The following is a 23,372-nucleotide window of genomic DNA, read 5'->3' as shown; positions in this document are numbered from 1 at the left end:
ATGTAATAGAATCCTATCCTTTCTGCTTGCTCCTCCATTGTGTTACATGTCCGCCCCCTCTGCTGTTTTCCCTCATCCATGTTGTCTACATTCCTCTCTCTCGACCCCTCGGAATGCAAACAAAACTCTGTCCAAGAACCAAGTGCAACTAATTCATCTTCTCCCCTATTAGTAAGACTGGAACTACTTATAGATGTAAGTGATGTATAGATGGAAACGTCGGGATGTTGTGTGTTGCATAAAACCAACTAACATGAAATAAGAAGAAATAAGTAAAAGGTCACATGATGCAGAATCTCATAAGGAGGGCATAACAAACAGGAAGTTCTGTCAGACTGTCTGGAAATGATGAGTACACAGCAAACCGGGCAGGTGACCCAGGGTAACATGATGGCGCCCACATGATCCTGTAAATAATGAAAAATCTTCATATTATTAACAGAAATAAAGTAAATGACATCTTCATTACAATAACTTCAATCCGTTCATGTGCCAATAGAATTAGAATAAAGTTTTGCTAATCCATAGTGGTAATAATAATTTTTATATCCCCTTTTTTCATTAGTGGGCCCAATATTTTAGATTCAACAAGGGGGGCACTGCTATGGTGCACAGTGATTGGCTGAGCAGACACTTCCAAATGGTGGCGGTGGGTGATTGGGGCAGGTGAGTACACCTTTTTTTAAGCCCCCCCCCACGAGCCTCCATTTCAAGGAACAAATAAACTTAGTACACTCCTCATGATCTTTAAAGGGGTACTCCAGTGAAAATCTTTTTCTTTCAAATCAACTAGTTAAAGAAAAGTTATACAGATTTGTAATTTACTTCTATTTAAAAATCTCAAGTCTTCCAGTACTTATCAGCTGCTGTATGTCCTGCAGGAAATGTTGTTTTCTTTTCAGTCTGACACAGTGCTGTCTGCTGCCACCTCTGTCCATGTCAGGAACTGTCCAGAGCAAGAGAGGTTTCTATGGGGATTTGCTACTGCTCTCGGCAGTTCGTGTCTCGGACAGAGATGGCAACATAGAGCACTGTGTCAGACTGACATTTCCTGCAGGACATACAGCAACTGATAAGTATGGGAAGACGTGAGTTTTCTTTAAATTGAAGTAAGTTACAAATCGATATAAATTTCTGACACCAGTTGATTTAAAAAAAAAAAAAAAAAAGATTTTCACTGGAGTACCCCTTTTATTATAAAAATCAAACCTTTTAGTGGCTGCTGTCTACTGTCATTTATATTATATATATATATATATATATATATATATATATATATATATACTGTATATTGCAGATTGAACACATTGATTGAATGGGTTGCATTATGGGCTGCATTAACCGGAAACCAAGCAAACAGGACCATTTAAGCAACATTTCGTCAGACTCAATAAACATAAAGAAACAAATAAAATCCAGAACGTCTACCGATTAAACATTGTGAAAGACAAATAACGGGTAAGATTCCTAGGTGTCACACCAGCAGCTACTATGCTGACTCACTCGTATTTCAACAGCTCTAAACAGGAAGCCGAAACTCCAACCACAGACATATGATCTCTGTTACTTCATGAGGTCAAGGAAACCTGCACAGAACCAGCATCACACTACTAAATCTGGGCGCCTGTGGGAAAACAGGGCAAGACCTTTAGTACTGGCATACTGCATTCTCTTTATTCTCTGTTGGGCACCCCTAAGCTGTAGAAGTGCTTGGAGGTGAAACAATGAGAAGGGGAATGATTTGGGGTTTGACGTCCTTTTTTACGACTATACGTGTACCAAGAAGCTGTTCTATCACTGTGTAGTGTGGACCACATGCTCATGAATGATCAAAGGCAAATACTAGGGCCTCTTAGTATCTCTGGGAGTCCAAAGAGGGACGCTTAAAAAGTAGCTCCATATGGTACTAGAATACTACTAAAAGAATAAGGAATTGGTTAAAGTGTATCTGTCACTAATAAAAACTCTGACAGTGTGGGATTTTTGACTGAAGTATGCTTTTAAAAAAAAGAAGGATATGCAAAGTAGCAAAGGTGGCGTCAGAGAGCTGCTTTGTATGTGCTTTTTTTTAAACTACTTCTATTTAAAAATCTTAATCCTTCCAGTACTTTTCAGCGACTGTATGTTCTGCAGGAAGTCGTGTATTCTTTCCAGCCTGACACAGTGCTCTCTGCTGCCACCTGTCTGTCTGTAACAGCACTGTCCAAAGCAACAAAGGTTTTCTATGGGAAATTGCTGCTACTCTGGAGAATTCCTGTCACAGACAGAGGTGGCAGAAGACAGCACTGTGTCAGACTGGAAAGAATACACCACTTGCTGCAGGGCATACAGCAGCTGATAAGTACTGGAAGACTGGAGATTGTTAATTTACATATCTATATAACTTTCTGACACAAGTTGAGTTGAATTTTTTATTTTTTTTTTTCTAAAAATTAAACAGTATAGCTCAGCAGAGCAGGCTACATGTGAAATAACACTACTATACAGTAAAAATAAGAGGGCAATAGCGTACATAAATTATAGCATGCAGAGATCAGCCAACTAACAGTGATCAGCTACCCAAGCAGTGGCCGTATATATTGATATGCATAGACATCACTGGTCATGAATAGATGGCGGGGGCCTCTAGATTGTGGAGATCTGGAACGTTCTCCCTTTAGACCCCTAAGATAAGCATTCACAGAATCAGACGTGCCCGGCTTTTATAACCCTATGTAAATAATTGGTGAGAACAGCTTTAAATGGATCCTGTTCTGGAGTATTCACCATGCAGGAAGAGATTAACCTCAGCAGACTAATTCTCTCCGGATGGTTCTGCCTTCCTATTCCATTCTCTCTCTCTCTATAGATGGTTGGAATATGACACTGCTCCGGGCCCTGGGCTAAATGGGGGGAAATGTGTGACATCATCTTCTAAAGAGAAAAAAGCTGAATCATTAGAAGTGCAATGCAGAGCATATGTTACTCTCGCTGCCACATCCACATTTAGGCCGCCGTCTTCACGCCATTCACAGTCTATCACTGGGACAATCGTACAGTTCTTTATATTCTGTTAACCCATTCTACAATATAACAGAGTAGGAATAAGACATCAGGCACACAGCAGAGTGATATTATATTAAACCACACGGAGCCTATATGCAAACCACTGTATAATAGGTATCCCCCCAGATATCAGGAAATGAACATGATGCATGATAAACTATGAACTTGGGTGCTAGTTACACCTGTGTCTGGAGAACTTACTTCTCTGTTCATTTCCATCCGTAAATGTGAATAGATCCATAAGGGGTTATAACACTTAAAGTGACTCTGTACCCACAATATGCTCCCCCCCCCCAAACCGCTTGTACCGTTGGATAGCTGCTTTTAATCCAGGATTAGAAATGAGCGAACCTCGAGCATGCTCGAGTCGATCCGAACCCGAACGTTCGGCATTTGATTAGCGGTGGCTGCTGAACTTGGATAAAGCCCTAAGGCTATGTGGAAAACATAGATATAGTCATTGGCTGTATCCATGTTTTCCAGACAACCTTAGAGCTTTATCCAAGTTCAGAAGCCCCAGCTAATTAAATGCCGAAAGTTCGGGTTCGGATGGACTCGAACCCGAACCCAGTTTGCTCATATCTATCCAGGATCAGTCCTGGGGTCCGTCCTACAAGTGATGCAGTTATTGCCCTGAAGAGCAACTTTTAAACTTGCAGCTCTGTGTCAGATTGGCGCGGCCTAGAGTGTCTGTGCCCTAGGCCTTCTCCGTCTCTCTGTCCCTCCTCCCCGCCCTCTTCATCATTAGGAATGCCCCAGGCAGGATCGTTAAGGCACATGTGCAGTGTTTAGGCAGGTGATGAATTAGAGAAATCCTTCTAGGGACATTCTTAATTATGAAGAGGGTGGGGATGGAGAGGTGTGGCAGGCCTAGAGCACAGACACTCTAGGCCATGGCAATATGAAACAGGGCTTCAAGTTTAAAAGTTGTTTTTTAGGACAATAACTGCATTACATGATGAACAGACCCTAAAGCAAATCTCGGATTAAAAGTAGTTATCTGTCTGTACAAGTGGTTTAGGGGAGGGGGGGGGGCGGATTGTGGGTACAGAGTCACTTTAAAGGTTTTTTTTCCATGAAGGTAAATTAGTCGAAAGTGATGCATTATATTAAACATATTTCTAAGGTATAAGCATTATTGAAAATGTACTTTAAGATATATACATCTATTGATCCTCTTAGTGCCGGCATCATTTGGCCCCATTGTCCTTAGGGCATCAACTAGGACGGTCAAGCATGCTCAGTTTAACTGAATATTGCTCATTAGTCTCTACTGTGTATGCAAGCAAGGGGGGTTGTGGGAAAGTATGTGCTCTGTTGAAGCAGGGTCACAATTCAGAGAGGAAACTAGGAAGTGATTAAATCCATTGGGGGAGAAGGATGGTACAGTGCTGTAGATTTTAACAACTTTGCTACCAGCTTTGCATTGTGGGAAATCCCCTTAAAGGGGTTGTTCAGCGAAAAAACATTTCTTTCAAATCAACTGGTGTCAGAAAGTTAAATAGATTTCTAATTTACTTCTATTTAAAAATCTCAAGTCTTCCCATACTTATCAGCTGCTGTATGTCCTGGAGGAAGTGTTATTTACATTCAATAACAGTGCTCTTTGCTGACATCTCTGGCTGAGTCAGGAACTGTCCAGAGTATCACATATGGCCATAAATTGGATGTGCAATAGTATTGCAGCCTCGCCCATTAACTTCAGTGGAATGGAGGTGCATTACCAGGCGCAACCGAAAATGTTAATGTGGGGAGCGGTAAGGGTGAGACAAACATAATGAGCATATTAGGGGTACCCATGGACAAACTTTGCTTTGGTGGCTATATATAGTGTGAATGAGCATGTAACCACAAAGGGGCATATTCTGTCTCCGTACACCAAATGTACCAAATGGCTGAAAGGGTCATGTACTGTGTACAATAAGTCATCACTAGAGATGAGTCCACAAAAACAAGGATGTGGCCTATGGCTGTATCCATGTTTTCCAGGATTCCCTAGGGCTGCATCCAACTTCGTCAGCCACCGGTAATCAAATGCCTATTGATCACACTCGAGCATGCGCAAGTAGCATCACAAACAGATGATCATCCAGACACCATAGAGGGCTATGATACTAGCGCTATGCTAATTCTATGGCATTCCATTGGGAAATGTATTACTACTTTTTTTACTTTATTCATTTGGGGCCTGAGGGGGATATTTTTAGAGTCCACCGTATTCTGGCAGTGATCGCCAACAAGGCAAATGCTGTAAATCAGGGCAATAAAGTAAATAACAGTGTGACTTTTGGTTGGTGTTCACATGACATGGCCGCTTCCCTGACACTGGTTGTGCTGGGCAGGAATGATGTTTTGAAAGCTCGAAATTCTTTCCCAAAATACCAGCGTGTTTCCCATATAAAGTCACTCTGTTCCATGTGTGAATGTACAAACAGCTTTACATTACCCAGCGCCAGCATTAATCGTCCTGTGTGCTTGACTCCAACGTTTTATTCCTTTTCTCTAAATGACTCTATGAGTGACGCCATAAAAAGAAAGACTTTAGAAGACATAAAAAGAAAGACAGGACTTGCATGCCGTATAGATATATATATATATATATATATATATATATATCTCAACGCCATAAGATAAAATGACGCTTTGGGTCATTTTACACAATTCTATAGTTCTTTACTAATAACAAAAAAGTGGCCCAGATTTATCAGCCTGGATTTTGGCAAACTTTGGCGCATCTTGGTGCAGTGTGCCGTATATTTATCTAAAACACAATTATTAATTGTTTTAGACACTCTTTGTGCCTCACCCACTATCATCAGTCTATAGGCTGTAAGCTCTTATGAGCAGAGACCTCACTCCTCATGTTTGATGATTACATGTATATCTCTGTAATGGCTGATTTTGTCTATATATATATATATATATATATATATATATATATATATATATATATATATATATATATATATATATTATATATACACCAGAACTGTAAAGTGCAGTTTATGCTATCTAGTTTTTAAAGGGGGGTATCAGCAGGTTACCACCTCCAGTCCATCGGTCCCCCTGGCCGGTCCACTCTGCTGAAATTGATTAGGTGGTGCAAATTGGTGCACAGGGGGCAGTAGCCCCGCCCTCAGTGCACCAAAACACCTAATTATCATATAAGAAACTGCTAATATCCCAAATATGGGGCGCCATGCGTTATTGGGAGGTATCAGCAGGTTAGATTTTTCCAATTGCCACATTGTTTTCCTTTAAAGCAAATGTACCATCAGGACTAGTGAATTTTTTTTTCAAAACCTTGTCGGCATCAGCACAGATATCACAGTGGCGCAGTCCTTTTTTTAAAACGCCGCCCAGTTCCTGCCCAGTGCAGTCATCTTTTTGTGCACTAGCCCACTCTATGCACTGGGCATGGCGTCCACAACGTAATGGTATCCCCTCCCCTTGGTGATGTGCCTCCATTAGAATCTAGCATGGGCGCGTCACTAAGAGGAGGGAATATCGTTACACTGGGGGTGATGGTCCCACCTCCAGTGCATAGAGCTGCAAGATGCACAAGAAAAAAACGTGAACCGGGCGGCATTTTGAAAAAAGGACCGTACCACCAGGATAGTGAAAAATTTCACTACTCCTGATGGTACATTCGCTTTAAGCTAGGTTAATAAATCTGGGCCATTCTGTCTATGTATGTTGTAGCCTCTCTTGACTTGTCTGCTTTAGTAAACACTTACATGTCCCATAAAATAGTAACTCTGGAACATCTCTTCTTATAGCTGTGCAAGTGCTGTTCCTTTGTTATTCTTACAATAAATATGACTAAATAGTCAACTGGGTGTTACAAGCTGCCAGGGGCGTGTCCCTACACTGTCTGATACCATCCAATCACAGCTGACCTTGCCAGACTGTGGAGGGACACGCCCCCAGTTGGCTATTTAGTTATATATTTCTAGTAAGAATAACAGAGGAACAGCACATCACAACTAAGAAAAGTCTGAAAGTTACTATCCTCCGGGAGCATGAAGGAGTAAAGAGAACAGTAGACATCCATTAGACTTTAGATTTATGAGGCCCAGTATCCACAATAGAATCTTCCTTCTGCCTATAATGTGATTGATGATAGTGTGGAGCGGCCATCAGATGGGCAGCATGTGCATGCAGGATAAATTGATGCCACATTACCTCAGGGTCGGCTCTGTAACATAAAAAGAAATTCCTTAGAGCTGCTTAAAAGGGAAAGAATACCAGTAAAGTGTGTGTGTATTCCCGGAACATCTGCTCCATATGTTGTGATGACCTGCAGACCTGATCCAAATCAGAGACGCTATCTATCCTGTACTAGAGGGATGAGGTGCACTAGATAGAGCTCAGTTCACACTGAAGGGGTTATGTTTTCTGTCAGGAGTTCTAGGATTTGTGATGGCAGGAACAGGAACAGGAACAGCTAATGTCTCTTGGGCCCTGGTGCAAGAGGTCAACTTGGCCCCCCCCTTACTCGATGCTATTGGTATATATATATTTCAAGACCAATATTACCAATAATACCAGTATATAGGAAATATCACCATACATATTACTGCCATACTGTTACTAACCAAATCCTGTATACTGAGACCAATATTACCAGTATACAAGGGGCAAATATTATATAGTCATATAGAGGCAGCTCCAGCTCTACACAGGCTCTATACACCATATACATTACCGTGCAGTTATATCAAGTGACTCACAGAGGACATCTTCTCTGATCGGAGTTCTCCCTTTTTCATCTTCTCCATCTGCCCTGGGCGGTTATGAGAACTTCTCAGAGCCAAGAATCCACAGAATCTGCCAGACAGACATATTAGACTTCTCACTCTGGCACCATCCTCATCTCTCTACAAACTGCACATCTGTATTGACCCCTTTACACCCTCATTTAGTTGGTAGGCTGACTCTATGTGACCCCCTTATAGTATATGCCCCCTCTGTGTGGTCCACTATAGTACATGCCCTATTGTATACACCCCCTGTGTAATCCCCCTAATAGATGCCCCCCCCTGTACTACTACCCCATTCATCCTCCTGCCCCTCATCATCATACTACAACCACCTCCATCATAATACTACTACCCCTTGATCCCTCTGCCCTTCCATCATCATACTACTACCCATTTCATCCTCCTGCTCCTCCATCTTTATATTACTACCCCCTTCATCCTCATACTAATACCCCTTCATCATCCTCCTGCCCTTTCATCATACCACTACACCCCTCATCATCCTCTTGTTCCTTCATCATACCACTACACACTTCACCATCCTCTTGTTCCTTCATCATCATACCACTATACCCCTCATCATCCTCTTGTTCCTTCATCATCATACCACTATACCCCTCATCATCCTCTTGTTCCTTCATCATCATACCACTATACCCCTCATCATCCTCTTGTTCCTTCATCATCATACCACTACACACCTCACCATCCTCTTGTTCCTTCATCATCATACCACTATACCCCTCGTCATCCTCTTGTTCCTTCATCATCATACCACTACATCCTCATCATCCTCTTGTTCCTTCAGCATCATACCACTATATCCTCATCATCCTCTTGTTCCTTTACTATCATACCACTACACCCCCATCATCCTTTTGTTCCTTCAGCATCATACCACTACACCCCCATCATCCTTTTGTTCCTTCAGCATCATAGCACTACACCCTTCATCATCCTCTTGTTCATTCAGCATCACACCACTACACCCTTCATCATCCTCTTGTTCCTTCATACCATTACATCCTCATCATCCTCTTGTTCCTTTATCATCATACCACTACACCCATCATCTGTATTTAAAACAAAAAACGCTATACTCACCTGTATGGTTTCCCAGCACTCCTGTCCCTGCTTGCATGAACAATGACACCCGCGTTGGCGGGGGGTGGGGCTTCCCGCAGCGGGGGGCGGGGCCTCCCGGGACATGGTTTTGCCGGGGCTGTCTCCTCAGAAGCGGGACAGTCACGGCAAAACTATGCAGCACACACACCAGTGAGACGCTCCCTGCTCCGGAAGTACTTCCCCAGCGCACACAGAGCTCACTGGTGTATGTGCTGCCGGGGATAGAGCCAGGGAGCTGCAAGTCAGCCGGGGGCCCGTCCCAGCCTCCCTCTTGTGATCGCAAGCAAAACATTGCTTGCGGTCACAAGAGGGAGTGGGAGGACGTCAGTGCAGTGGCAAGGGGGGGCCTCGCGGGCTCCCCATTGGTAGCGGCCCGGTCGCAGCCGCGACCACTGTGACCGCAGTAGCTACGCCACTGGGCAGGAATAGAGTAGACTGCAACAACTGTCCTGCCATGAAAAAACAGTGCATAAACTCCAAAACACACACACCTAATGCCTTCTCTATAGTCAAGACACCAACCATTCCATACCATATGTGCCATTATCCCCCAGTCCCATGACAACACTTCCTGCTAATTCACACCATTATACAGACTACATTACCCTTTAATTTTCTGAAATATTTAAAGGAATTTTCCTATCTTTGAAATTTTCATAGGATCAGAAAATGGAGGGTCCCAAGATGTTCTCTCCATAGATTATCCCCCTATTAGACACATGGCTTTTCCATTGAAGTCTGTAGCTATGTTCACACAATGATTTTTTTACAGGCGTTATTTAATACTCAAAATAATATTCATTGTCTAACAGAGTGCCAAATAACGACTGTTGTTTAACATATTTTGGTGGCAGTCACTGCAATGATGGCCGTTAGTACATTATTTAGGTTTAGGCAGAATGATGGCCACTTTCAGCACCCTTTCGACCTATTATTAAAGAGGTTGTCCAGAAAAAATAACTTTCCCCCTATCAACAGGAAAGGGGAAAAGTATGAGGTTGTGGGGGTCCGACCCAGAAGTCAGACCCCCCCCCCCCCCCCCGGACCTCCTTGGGATAAATGATTTTTCTTCCTGGAATACCCCTTTAGGGTATGTGCACACTGAGGAAAAGGCGAGGAATTCAGCTTGAAATTCAGCTTGAAATTCAGCTTGAAATTCCTCCCGTAAAAAATGTACAGAGCAAAGTCCCATTGTGTTCAATGGGTTTTCTGCTCTGTTGTTCACACTGCAGAATTTCCGAGCAGAATTTTCTGCTGAAGATCTGCTAGAGGAATCCTATAGAAGTCAATGGGGGGCTTAAATTCAGCTTGAATTCTGCCTGAAAACTTTCAGCTACAATTCCTCGAGAATTGCTCAGTGTGCAAGGGCCCTTAGGGTAGCTTCACACGGGCGGGCTCGCAGCGAGATTCTCGCTGCGAGCCCGGCAGGTCCTGTCAGTTCCCATAAACTACATACTTGCTGCGGACCGCAGCGAGTATGTAATTGTACCGCGCTTAACCCCTTCTACTCCCGCCCGGCTCCCCCGCTGTAAGCAGCATACATTACCTGTCCTTGCTGCACGGGTCCGGCGTCCTGCTCTCCCGTCCGGCCAATTAGTGTGTTGCCCAGCCGCAGCCACTGATTGGCCGGGCGGGAGAGCAGGACGCCGGACCCGTGCAGCAAGGACAGGTAATGTATGCTGCTTACAGCGGGGGAGCCGGGCGGGAGTAGAAGGGGTTAAGCGCGGTACAATTACATACTCGCTGCGGTCCGCAGCAAGTATGTAGTTTATGGGAACTGACAGGACCTGCCGGGCTCGCAGCGAGAATCTCGCTGCGAGCCCGCCCGTGTGAAGCTACCCTTAGGGTAGTTTCACACGTAACGGATCCGCAGCGGATCACACACAGTGCAGGTAATGTATGCTGCGGGATGCGGGGGGAGTTTAAAGGGGCCGGGTCACATACTGGCAGAGGAATGAAAATTCTGCTGCAGGTATGTGACCCATTCACTTTACACTACCAGGATCTGTAGCTGCAAGTGTGAAATCCGCTGCGGATCCGGTACGTATGAAGCTACCCTTAATGTTCCATTGAATTTTGTTGAGAAGATGGATAAAGAACGTCCACCCCCCCCCAAAAAAAAACTGTTTTAACAACCTAAAATAGTGGCCATTGTCGCTAAATACAGGCAGTTAATAAATGTCATTTACTTGATGGCCGTTGTGAAACAACAGCTATTTTTCCATGCATTTTTTGGCCACTATCCCATGCATTTATTCCAAGCCGTTATTTTACTAAAAAAGACAGTGTGTGTGTGAACATGGCCTATGGGAGTAACAGAAAGAGCCAAGTGAGCAGCTCAAGGACCTATCTGTAAATGCATTTGCCCCTCAGCAAACCTTCCCTTGACTTGTGTGGTGAAAGCAGCCTGAATGAAACAATGGGGGTCACAGCACTACCCCAATAGCCCTAAATCCCAGATTTCGTATATCCTGTGGCTATGTCATAAATGTATGAATACCACTGACCACAGTACAGAATCCAATCTCAAAGGTTTCCCTTAACTTTAACACAAGCGCTAAGTTACTACAGATGCAATGCAATATGAGCCCTCCATGGTGTACAGGATGGGTAGAGGGCAGGAGTAAGTGCAGCATGTGTTACTGGTTAACAATGTGTTGGTAGAGAACTTTTTTTTCCTAATAAATGGAATAAATTAAAACTTTTATTTCCAGGAGGAACTTTGAGGTCAATTCTTGGCAAAATGCAACCAAGGATCTGCAAACCGGGCAGTTTTTCTCCCAGTACCACGACATGACAGAACAGCATTCCTCCTGTAATTATATTTTATTCTGCACACAATGAACCGATTCATAGAAGACAGAAGAGAAGAACGCTCCAGCAGAAAACCTAAGTATTGTTCCAGAGATTCACATTGTGATAAATAACCCCCCCTGAATATAACCTGCCAAGCTGCCAAATTCAAGATCTCTGCTTACTGTCAATGGACAGAAACATTCTTCCAGAAGCTAAGTACCTGTACAGATCCTGGTCCTACTCACAGCTAGATGAATATTATAGTATAGCCAGTCTAGACAGTCTGGAATACAGTCAAACCTTTTTTATGTACATTGATATATTGTAAATTGTGAGTTTTGCTGCTTTTTGTGACATATTGTACTTCACATTTCTGGTAAATTGGAGTCGATACTCATAACAAATCTTTATGAAAAAAATAATGTGAAAAAAAGCATTTTTCCAACTTTGAAACTTTTTTGCGTATACAGAAAGTGGTTATACCACATAAATTATATATTAAATAGCATTAATGTCTACTTTATGTTGGCGGCATTTATTAAACTATCTTTCTTTTTTTTTAGACGATAGGAAGCTTAAAACATTAGCAGCAAATTTCCAAATTTTCAGTAAAATTTCAAAATCAGATATTTTTAGGGACCTGTTCAGGTTTAAAGTGTATTTGAGGGGCCGGTATGTTAGAAAGCCCCACAAAGCACCCCATTTCAGAAACTGCACCCCCCAAACTCTGCAAAAGCATATCCAGAAAGTGTTTTAACCCTTTAGGGGAGTCACAGAAATAAAAGCTAAGTGTGTAAGGAATTTAAAAATTTTAATTTTCTGTGCAGAGATTTTATTGTAATCCAATATTTTTCATAATTATAAACCTATTACCAGAGAAATGCACCCCAATAATTATTGTCACATTTCTGCAGTTTATAGAAATACCCCATATGTGGCCCTATTGCGCTATTTGACGCAACCACAAGCCTCAGATATAAGGGAGCGCCTAGTGAATTTCAACGCCTCCGTTATATTTGGTCATTTTTGACTGTACCACTTCAGGTTGGCAGAGGCTCTGGGGTGCCAAAACCTAAAAAACACCCCTAAAGGGACACCATTTAGAAAACTACACCCCTCAAGGAATGTAACAAGGGGTGCGGTGAGCATCTGGACCCCACAGGTGCTTCACAGATTTTCCGAACAATATGGCGTGAAAAAAGAAAAATTTATTTTTTACACTAAAACGTTGTTCTAGCCTTCAATTTTTCATTTTCTTAAAGGGATAAGAGGCAAAAAAAGACACAAAATGTGTAGCGCAGTTTATCCCGAGTACGGAAATACCCCACATGTGGCGATAAAGTGCCAAGGGGGCGCAGGAAGAGCCTCCAAAGGGAAGGAGCGCCAATTGGCTTTTGGAAGCTGAATTTCACTGAGAAGGATTTCAAGGGCCATGTCGCATTTACAGAGCCCTCGTGCTGCCAAGACACTGGAAACCCCCCACAAGTGACCCCATTCTGGAAACTACACCCCTCAAGGAATCTAACAAGGGGTTCAGTGAGCATATGGACCCCACTGGTGACGGGCACAAAGGTGGAACAATGTGACGTGAAAGGGAAAAATTTCATTTTTTCACTTTCATGGCACAAATGTGCCCATCATCAAGGGGTCCATATCCTCACTGCACCCCTTGTTAGATTCCTTGAGGGGTGCAGTTTCCAGAATGGGGTCACTTGTGGGGGGTTTCCAGTGTTTTGGCAGCACGAGGGCTCTGTAAATGCGACATGGCGTTCATCATCCATTCTAGCCAAATCCAACCTCCAAAATCCAAATGGCGCTCCTTCCCTTCGGAGGCTTGCCCTGCGCCCACATGGCGCTTTATGTCCACATGTGAGGTATTTACGGACTCGGGGGAAATTGCTCTACACATTTTTTTTTTTTTTCCTCTTTTAACCCCTTGTGAAAATGATAAATTCAAGGCTAAACCAACATTATAGTGTAAAAAATGTAATATTTCATTTTCACGCCACATTGTTCCACATTTGTGCCCGTCACCAGTGGGGTCCATATGCTCACTACACCCCTTGTTACATTCCTTGAGGGGTGCAGTTTCCATAATCGGGTCACTTGTGGGGGGGTTCAACTGTCTTGGCAACACAGGGGCCTTTTGAATGCAACATGGCCCCTCGAAATCCATTCCATCCAAATCCAGCCTTCAAAAACCAAATGGCGCTCCGTCCCTTCGGAGGCTTACCCTGCACCCGCATGGCGCTTTATGTACACATGTGGGGTATATCTGTACTCAGGGGAAATTGCGCTACACATTAAATGTTTTTTTTTATCTTTTAACCCCTTGTGAAAATGAAAAAATCATGACAAGATTAATGATTTAGAGTAAAAATTTTACAAAAATTACACTAAATGTTGGTCTAGCCTTGATTTTTTTCCATTTCCACAAGGGGTTAAAAAAGAAAATGAACACAAAACGTGTAGGGTAGTTTCCCCTGAGTACGAAAATACCCCACATGTGGGCATAATGTTCCATATGGGCACAGGGCAAGTCACCAAAGGGACAGAGCGCCATTTAGAGGCTGGAATGGAGGATGGAGGCCATGTCGCAATTACAAAGCTCCTGTGCTGCCAGGACAGTAGAAACCCCCAACAAGTGACCCCATTCTGGAAACTACACCCCATAAGGAATCTAACAAGGGGTGCAGTGAGCATATGGACCCCACTGGTGACGGGCACTTACGTAGAACATGTGCCGAGAAAATAAAAAATAAAATTTTTTTCATTTTCACGTCCCAAATGTGGCCGTCACCAGGGGGCCATATCCCCACTGCCCCCCTTGTTAGATTCCTTATTGGGTGTAGTTTCCAGAATGGGGTCACTTGTGGGGGGTTTCTACTGTCCTGGCCACACAGAGGCTTTGTAATTGTCATGGCCTCCTCTAATGGGAATGGCGGCCATACCTACTTAGCTGGGGAAAAGGGACCATTCTAATTTATTTGGGGGTATTAGGCCAATTATTAGTTTATAAGGTTGAAAATGACAGGTGTCCATCAAATTCAACCTGTGTTGATCCAGAGGAAGGCAAAAACCCCTCGTGAGGCAGACGACAGTAGCCTCATCACTGGGATAAAATTCCTTCCCGACTCCATAATGGCGATCAGAATAATCCCCGGATCAACGTGACCCCTGAAATAGGAATAAGGGACAGAATTTAGAAAATGTAGAACCCCAATGACGTGTGGTGCGCCTTGAAGCAATCCAGTATGCAGAGGCCGGGGGGATCAGGACAGGTGTCACACTGGAAGATGGTGTCCTTCCTGATCCCCCTGTTACCCCACACTCTGCACTTCTTCTGGGGTCTCCCTTTCTCCAGTGTGGGGGACGTCACCTGGAAAATGTTGTCCTGGTGCGATACGGGGTCCTTCATATCCAGAAGCGCTGGGTCCGCTCCATGGCTGCTAAACATTAGGGCGCTATTACTGCTTCTGATATGTTCGGATCGTGCCGCAAGCTACAGTAGCTCGGGCAGCGAGGGACCGGAAGAGGGGGCGCTGGTATAAAAGTTATCCCCGTACAGGTGGTAACCTTTATCCAGCTGTGGGAAGATCAGTTCCCGGACGATCTTCCCACTTGTTCCGAGGATGGGGGGGGAGGGGGCATCTGGGGGCTGGATTCGGGTGTCCCTTCCTACATACACTCTAAGGGTACGTGCACACTGCGGAATCGCGACAGATAACCCTTCGTGCATTCCACAGCTGGCACCCACCGGCGGAGTGATGCAGGCGCACGTCTCCACACGTGTCATAGACTCCATTCTATGCACGGGCGGATTCCGCTCTCCGTCCAACGTGTTCATTCTTTGGATGGACGACGGATTCCGCCCGTGCATAGAATGGAGTCTATGACACGGGTAGAGACATGCGCCCGCATCAGTCCGCCGGCGGGTGCCAGCTGCGGAATGCACGAAGAGTTATCCTTTGCCATTCCGCAGTGTGCACGCACCCTAAATCTGTAAGTGTACCCTGAGGTACTCTCACAGAGTTTGTAGAATTTCACGCCATACAGTCATCTCTTATTGGGACGGTACTGGCGGAAAAGACGTGTCTGGGGGGCAGCGTACGCTACGCTACCCCCAGACACGTCACAGGATGATGAGGATGATGAGGATGAATGGAGGAAAGAAGGATCCCCCCCATTTATCCTCACTGGCTGTTTCGGTGTCGGACGCAATGATAACGTATGCGTCCGACACCGAAAACACCCTGGGGGCCATCTTTATACGGGGACTAGTATATGGGGTATGTAGTGGTGTAGTGTCAAACTTTATTCAATGTAGTGTGGTGTAATGTAGTGTTTTTTACGTGTTTTTTTACAGTAAGTATAAAAAAAAAACCACGCCAACAAAGGAGTTGCTGATAAATGCTGCACTTATGTGCGGCACTTATCAGCAGACCGTGGCAGTAGAATATAGAAAAAAAACACCCTACGCCAAAAAGGAGGAGTTGCTGATTAGCAGCGCACTTTCGTGCGATGCTGATCAACACTCAGCGGCGATAGGGTGCGGAAAATAGAAAAAAAAAAATTTGAAAAAAAAAAAACTTTTTCTACATTCTGAACATCCCTGTAGCTGCTGATAAGTGTATTACACATATCAGCCGCTACATATCAGCCGCTAGAGAGCAGCAGAGCGCAAAATACGGAAAAAGCCGACGCTGGAGCCGAAAATAGCCGAGAGAAGCCGAACGTGACGTCACGGAGGAAGCCGAAGTCCCGAACGAACACGAGGACGCCGCGAACCCGGAAGACGCCGATCAGGAGCCCGGGACAGGTGAGTAATGTACAAATACCTGCTCTGGACCCCTCGGCTACCTAGCTGAGGGGTCCAGGGCAGGTATTTACTATTTTGTGGGACTCTGATCGCCGTGCCACCGGCCCGAACGCCGTGAACGGCCGGCCGGTACCGGACAGCCGTTCACGGCGATCGGGCCGGTGGCACGGTGACCACCATTACTTTTTACAGTAATGGCGGTCGGTGCCGTCCTCGGACAGCACCGACCGCCATTTTTTTCCGGGTCACCGATGACCCGGAAAGGTTCCGATCGCGGCTATTGGCTGATCTGAATTGATCAGCCTATAGCGGAGATCGTAAGCACGGGGGGTGTTAACCACCCCCCGTGCCGTGAAGCTAAGATGGCCTGCTATGATTTATAGCAGGCCATCTTCCCCGATCGCTGTGTGCGAACACGCAGCGATCGGGGAAACATCGGGCGTAAATTTACGCCCTGATGCGCCAAGTACCAGGGCGCGAGGGCGTAAGTTTACGCCAGATGTCGTTAAGGGGTTAAAGGAGAAGTCCGGCAAAAATTTTTATTTGAGTATTCTATTGCCCCCCAAAAGTCATACAAATTACCAATATACACTTATTACAGAAAATGCTTATAAAGTGCTTTTTTCCCTGCACTTACTACTGCATCAGGGCTTCACTTCCTGGATAACATGATGATGTCACAACCCGACTCCCAGAGCTGTCCGGGCTGTGGCTGCTGGAGAGGATGATGGCAGAGGGATGCTCAGTGTCCCTCCAGTGCCCTGTGTCCCCCTGCTATCATCCTCTCCAGCAGCCACAGCCCGCACAGCTCTGGGAGTCGGGTCGTGACATCACCATGTTATCCAGGAAGTGACATCACCATGTTATCCAGGAAGTGACATCACCATTTTATCCAGGAAGTGAAGCCTTGATGCAGTAGTAAGTGCAGGGAAAGAAGCACTTTATAAGCATTTCCCATAATAATTGTATATTGGTGATTTGTATAACTTTTGGGGGAAATACAATACTTTAATAAAAATTTTCGCCGGACTTCTCCTTTAATGCGACTTTTGAAGTCATGAGACCAAAATATTTAATGTAACTTGTCTGCAACTTTATTACAGGTGGGATATAACGGATAACAATAGCCGAATCACAGAGAAGTCACAAGCAGGTCAAGGTTGCACGCAACTTGCATTGAGGGTGGGAAAATAGACTGCAATGTGCGACCTGTGACCAAACATCCATGAAGGAAGGCTATTTTGTGACTGTGCTGTAGCATTCACTGATAGAGATGAGCGAACCTCGAACCCAGGCACGCAGCACTTTATTACCAATGACTAAAGAAGTTGGATCCAGCCCTAGGGAGTCCTGGAAAACATAGGCTATATCGATGTTTCTAGGCAGTCCTTGCCTGCATCCACCTTCTCCAACCATCAGCATTTAAGGTTTGTGAGAACCTGAACATTCGGCAAGCTTGCTCATCTCTACCTAGCAGTCACTCTACAGTTGTCAATCATCAGTCTGGGTGTCAGGCTTCACTATCTGCCTTGTTATTTCCGCTATCCCCATTGCATTCTCCTATTTAGATGTGCTATGGTTTTAAGCCCCATGTCCCATATTCCTATAGTGACAGTGTTCAGCAGCCAGTACCAGGCAATGGTGTGCTATCACTGTCACTCAGTGTAATCAGTCTAGACAAGTACAAGGTCAGGCCGAGATTAACAATAAGAATGCTGCACGCTTGTGGTTCATATCACTATCACTATGGTCTATGGGATAGAGAAGCGTAAAACTGCCATGTCAAAAGGAAACATAAAGGGTAAATGTAAAATGGCTTCCTACAAGAAGGATAGAAGTTTTATGCTAGAGTAGTAGATGCTTGGAACAAACCTCCAGCAGATGTGGTAGGTAAATCTACAATAACTGAATGTAAACCTGCCTGGTATATACATATATCTATCCTAAGATAATAACTATAAGGGCAGGCAATTTTCTATGTTAGGACGGTATTACACTGGACGATTCTTTTTGCCGATTAACGATCTCAAACGACTGCTATTGAAACTATCTTAAATAGTTCACCCTATTACACACTTAGGGTCATTCTTGCGCTCGTCTCTTCTTGGCTAATAGACCAGGGAACGACGGAACGATGTGTTATTACACCGAACGATGTTTGAATGATTTGTGAACGATCAACAAATAGGTCCAGATTTCTCATTGGTCGGTTAATCGTTGTTTGCTATTACAAGAAACGATTATCGTTTAAATCCGAACAACCTAACAATTTTTCAAACAATAATTGTTCTGTGTAATACGGCCCTTAGAGCAGCCAGCCAGGGAGTGAAGCTCTCATCCGCACGCTTCTCTCAACTCTACCTAGAGACTGACGAGAGTCTGGACACCCAGACCCTGACTGATGGGACAACAACAGTAACATTTTAAAGAGATTTATAAATTGTTGTAGCTATATAAGTGCCTTTGCTGGATTCTTTGTCAAACTTAGCATTGGTGTACATAAAAGTTATTAAGAGGTATTCTGGCAAAATACTATTTTGTTACATTACCTCCATAAAGTTATATAACTTTCCAATATAACCCTATTAAAGAAATTCTGTTTTTGTGTGTGTTTTCGTTGACTGGCAGCTGTAAGGGGTGATGTTGTCCCTCTGCTGCCACCAGTGGCTGTGTTGGGAATTGCAGGTCTTCAGAATCCCTGGTCCCAGCACAGATATTGCTAGCGATGCTGCATACAGATACTGAGTCTTCCCTAATGTCTATTGTAATACAAATTAGCATTAGAATATATATTATGGCTGGGGAAGAAGCCCCTGGCAGCAGCTCTGCAGCCAAAAACGTGTCCTATAAATCTGGGCCAATAAATGCAGTAAGGAAAAATAAGGGCTAGTGTAAGTTTTACTGGAAAAATAAGGTTCATTTAATTAGATGTAACGGCTGCTGAATTATCCAATATTCTTCACTATTGGACATTCGCCACCTATTGTCTTGGCAAAGTTGCCAATATAAAATCTGCCGCTATCACTTCTGCCAGTTGTCTGGCTGTGAAGCAGAAACCAGTGCCAGAATGGGATTATCAATGTTCAAATAACATTAATAATCTATGCTGTATCACATGATCTCATAGAAGAACAAAAGAATTTCTAGTACCCTAGTGAACTTCCTTGCAACTCAGACACGGGGCACTTTATGCTGAGCTCATCATTATGGCAGACTATGCGCATGATTCACATATCACAAGTTCTTATTCACTGCTTACATTTAGTACAGTGAACCAAGAATTCAAATATTGAACTTGGGGGCCACCTGCTGGTCATTTTTTGTAATGACACACAAGAAAACACCAGAAATATCTATATCATAAAAATCAAAGTCTGTCTGTCTGTCTGTCTGTCTGTCCTTCTGTCTGTCTGTCTGTCTGTCCTCTATAGACTTCCAAACGCCTGAACCGTTTGACCCCAAATTTGGCACACAGATACATTGGGTGCCCGGGAAGGTTATTGCGAAGGTCCCGTCCCCGCCAGATGTACAGGAGGGGAGGGGGAGGGGAAAGAGAGGCGCCTCATAGAAATGAATGGGAAAATCTCCTCACTGCAAACACAGGTGATATAATTAGCTGCAGCAGACACGGCAGTTGGAGCCTTAGCAACCAATAGGATTACTGCTTTCATTTTCACAGGGAGCAATGGTTGCTAGGGAAGCTGCCTCACAACATCCACAGTAATAACTGGTAGACCCCCTACTCCATCTATACAGTACATGTATATACAGGACCCCCTACTCCATCTATACAGTACATGTATACAGGACCCCCTACTCCATCTATACAGTACATGTATACAGGGCCCCCTACTCCATCTATACAGTACATGTATACAGGACCCCCTACTCCATCTATACAGTACATGTATATACAGGACCCCCTACTCCATCTATACAGTACATGTATATACAGGGCCCCCTACTCCATCTATACATTACATGTATATACAGGACCCCCTACTCCATCTATACAGTACATGTATATACAGGACCCCCTACTCCATCTATACAGTACATGTATATACAGGACCCCCTACTCCATCTATACAGTACATGTATATACAGGACCCCCTACTCCATCTATACAGTATATGTATATACAGGACCCCCTACTCCATCTATACAGTACATGTATATACAGGACCCCCTACTCCATCTATACAGGACATGTATATACAGGGCCCCCTACTCCATCTATACAGAACATGTATATACAGGACCCCCTACTCCATCTATACAGTACATGTATATACAGGACCCCCTACTCCATCCATACAGTACATGTATATACAGGGCACAACAGATATACCAAACTGTGACTGGGTAACACTGCTACACCAGACCTGACCAATACCGCCATACTGTGCTGGATAACACTGTCATACCAGACCTGACCAATACCGCCATACTGTGACTGGATAACACTGCCAGACCTGACCAATACCGCCATACTGTGACTGGATAACACCGCCACACCAGACCTGACCAATACCGCCATACTGTGACTGGATAACACTGCCACACCAGACCTGACCAATACCGCCATACTGTGACTGGATAACACTGCCACACCAGACCTGACCAATACCGCCATACTGTGACTGGATAACACTGCCACACCAGACCTGACCAATACCGCCATACTGTGACTGGATAACACTGTCATACCAGACCTGACCAATACCGCCATACTGTGACTGGATAACACTGCCATACCAGACCTGACCAATACCGGCAAACTGTGACTGGGTAACACCGCCACACCAGTCCTGACCAATACCACCATACTGTGACTGGATAACACCATCATATCAGACCTGACCGATACTGCCATACTGTGACTGGATAACACTGCTATACCAGACCTGACCAATACCACCATACCGTGACTTGATAACACCGCCACACCAGACCTGACCAATACAGCCATACTGTGACTGGATAACACCCCCATACCAGACATGACCAATACCGACACTCTGTGACTGAATAACACTGCCATACGGGTAAATACAACCCTGCAGGACACTACAGGTATACAGGACCCCAAAACTATACACTACAAGTGCACAGGACCTCCACAAAACTATATACTACAGGTATACAGGACTCCAAACTTTACACTACAGGTATACAGGACCCCAAAACTATATACTACAGGTATACAGGACCTCCACCAACTATATACTTCAGGTATACAGGACCTCCACCAACTATATACTACAGGTATACAGGACCCCAAAACTATACACTACAGGTATACAGGAACTCCACCAACTATATACTACAGGTATATAGGACCCCAAACTATACACTACAGGTATACAGGACCTCAAAACCATACACTACAGGTATACAGGACCTACACCAACTCTATAATACAGGTATACGCCACCTTCACCAACTCTATACTACAAGTATACAGGACCCCAAATATACTATAGGTATACAGGAACTCCACCAGCTATATACTACAGGTATATCGGACCCCAAACTATACACTACAGGTATACAGGACCTCCACCAACTCTATACTATAGTTATACAGGACCCTCAAACTATTTACTACAGGTATACAGGACCCCCGAACTATATACTACAGGTATACAAGACCTCCACCAATTATACACTACAGGTATCCAGGACCCTCAAACTATAAACTACAGGTATACAAGACCTCCACCAACTATACATTACAGGTATACAGCACCAACTATATACTACAGGTATACAGGACCCCCAAACTATACAGTACAGGTATACAGGACCTTCACCAACTGTACACTGCAGGTATACAGGACCTCCCTCAACTATACACTATAGGTATACAGCCCCCCCAACTATGCACTACAGGTATGCGAGACCCCTAAAAACTATACATTGTGGGTATACAGAACCCCTCCAACTATGCACTACAGGTATACACTAATTCCACTGATTAACTAAGATGAAACAATACCTTTAGCTTGGCCTCCTGGGCACCTTAGAACAAATCTAATTAACACACTGACACTTTATACCCGGGCAGCGCCGGGTACATTTTCTAGTTATACATAATAACAAGTACTGTATAGTATACAATATACTTGTACTGGTTTTGTCACTACCCCAGCTGGTCTTAGTTCTGCTGACTGAACACATTGATGGCAAATGTGGCCAATCCCATGGAATCAGGGTGGCAAATTTTAGCCTGGGGGCAAGCACATAGCACTGGCCCACAAGTAGCGGCCAGTCATGAGGATAACGTCACATGTACTTAAGCCGCTCTGGATTTGATGTTGGGGATTTTAATTATTTATATTGATGAAATCAGCAGCAATAAATCTGCAAAGAATTAAAGGAAAATTTGGGGCATTATGTAAAAATCCAAGGTGAGCAGAGGATGGTGGTAACATAATAAAGAATCTATACTTACCCATCCCTGTGCCCCACCGCCATACCCTGCTCACCCTGGATTTTTTACATTAATCCCGGAGTTCTCCTTTAAGGTTTGAACAGTCTCGGGGACTGTGTATAAAAGTTGGATACCCCCTTAAAGGACAACTCCGGCCCAAACTATTTTTTAATATGTTATTACTTATGGAAAGTTAGACAAATTTCTAATGTACATTAATTATGGGAAATGCACATATAGGGCTATTTCCGTTAATTTAGTAGATCAGGGAGACTTCAGATTCTCTAAAAAAAATGACGTCACGAACAGGGGGTGTATTTACAATGGAGTGTCCAGCAGGGGGCGCACAATATATAGAAGTCAATGGTACTCATTGACTTCTATATAT

The 23,372-nt window shown here is 44.1% G+C and overlaps 1 long non-coding RNA gene across 1 annotated transcript; it reads left to right on the top strand.

Moving 5' to 3' along the window:
- The first annotated feature begins 578 nt into the window (after window positions 1-578).
- On the top strand, window positions 579-11,804 carry LOC138787425 (uncharacterized). Its single transcript, XR_011362374.1, has 3 exons — window positions 579-666; window positions 1,298-1,458; window positions 11,648-11,804. It is a non-coding gene; the product is annotated as an uncharacterized lncRNA (long non-coding RNA).
- The last annotated feature ends 11,568 nt before the right edge of the window (window positions 11,805-23,372 follow it).

This window comes from Dendropsophus ebraccatus, chromosome 3 (assembly GCF_027789765.1).
Source record: "Dendropsophus ebraccatus isolate aDenEbr1 chromosome 3, aDenEbr1.pat, whole genome shotgun sequence".
In the NCBI taxonomy this organism is placed as follows: domain Eukaryota; kingdom Metazoa; phylum Chordata; class Amphibia; order Anura; family Hylidae; genus Dendropsophus; species Dendropsophus ebraccatus.
The sequence above is the reverse complement of the archived record's forward strand: the minus strand, read 5'-3'. Positions and strand labels throughout refer to the sequence as shown.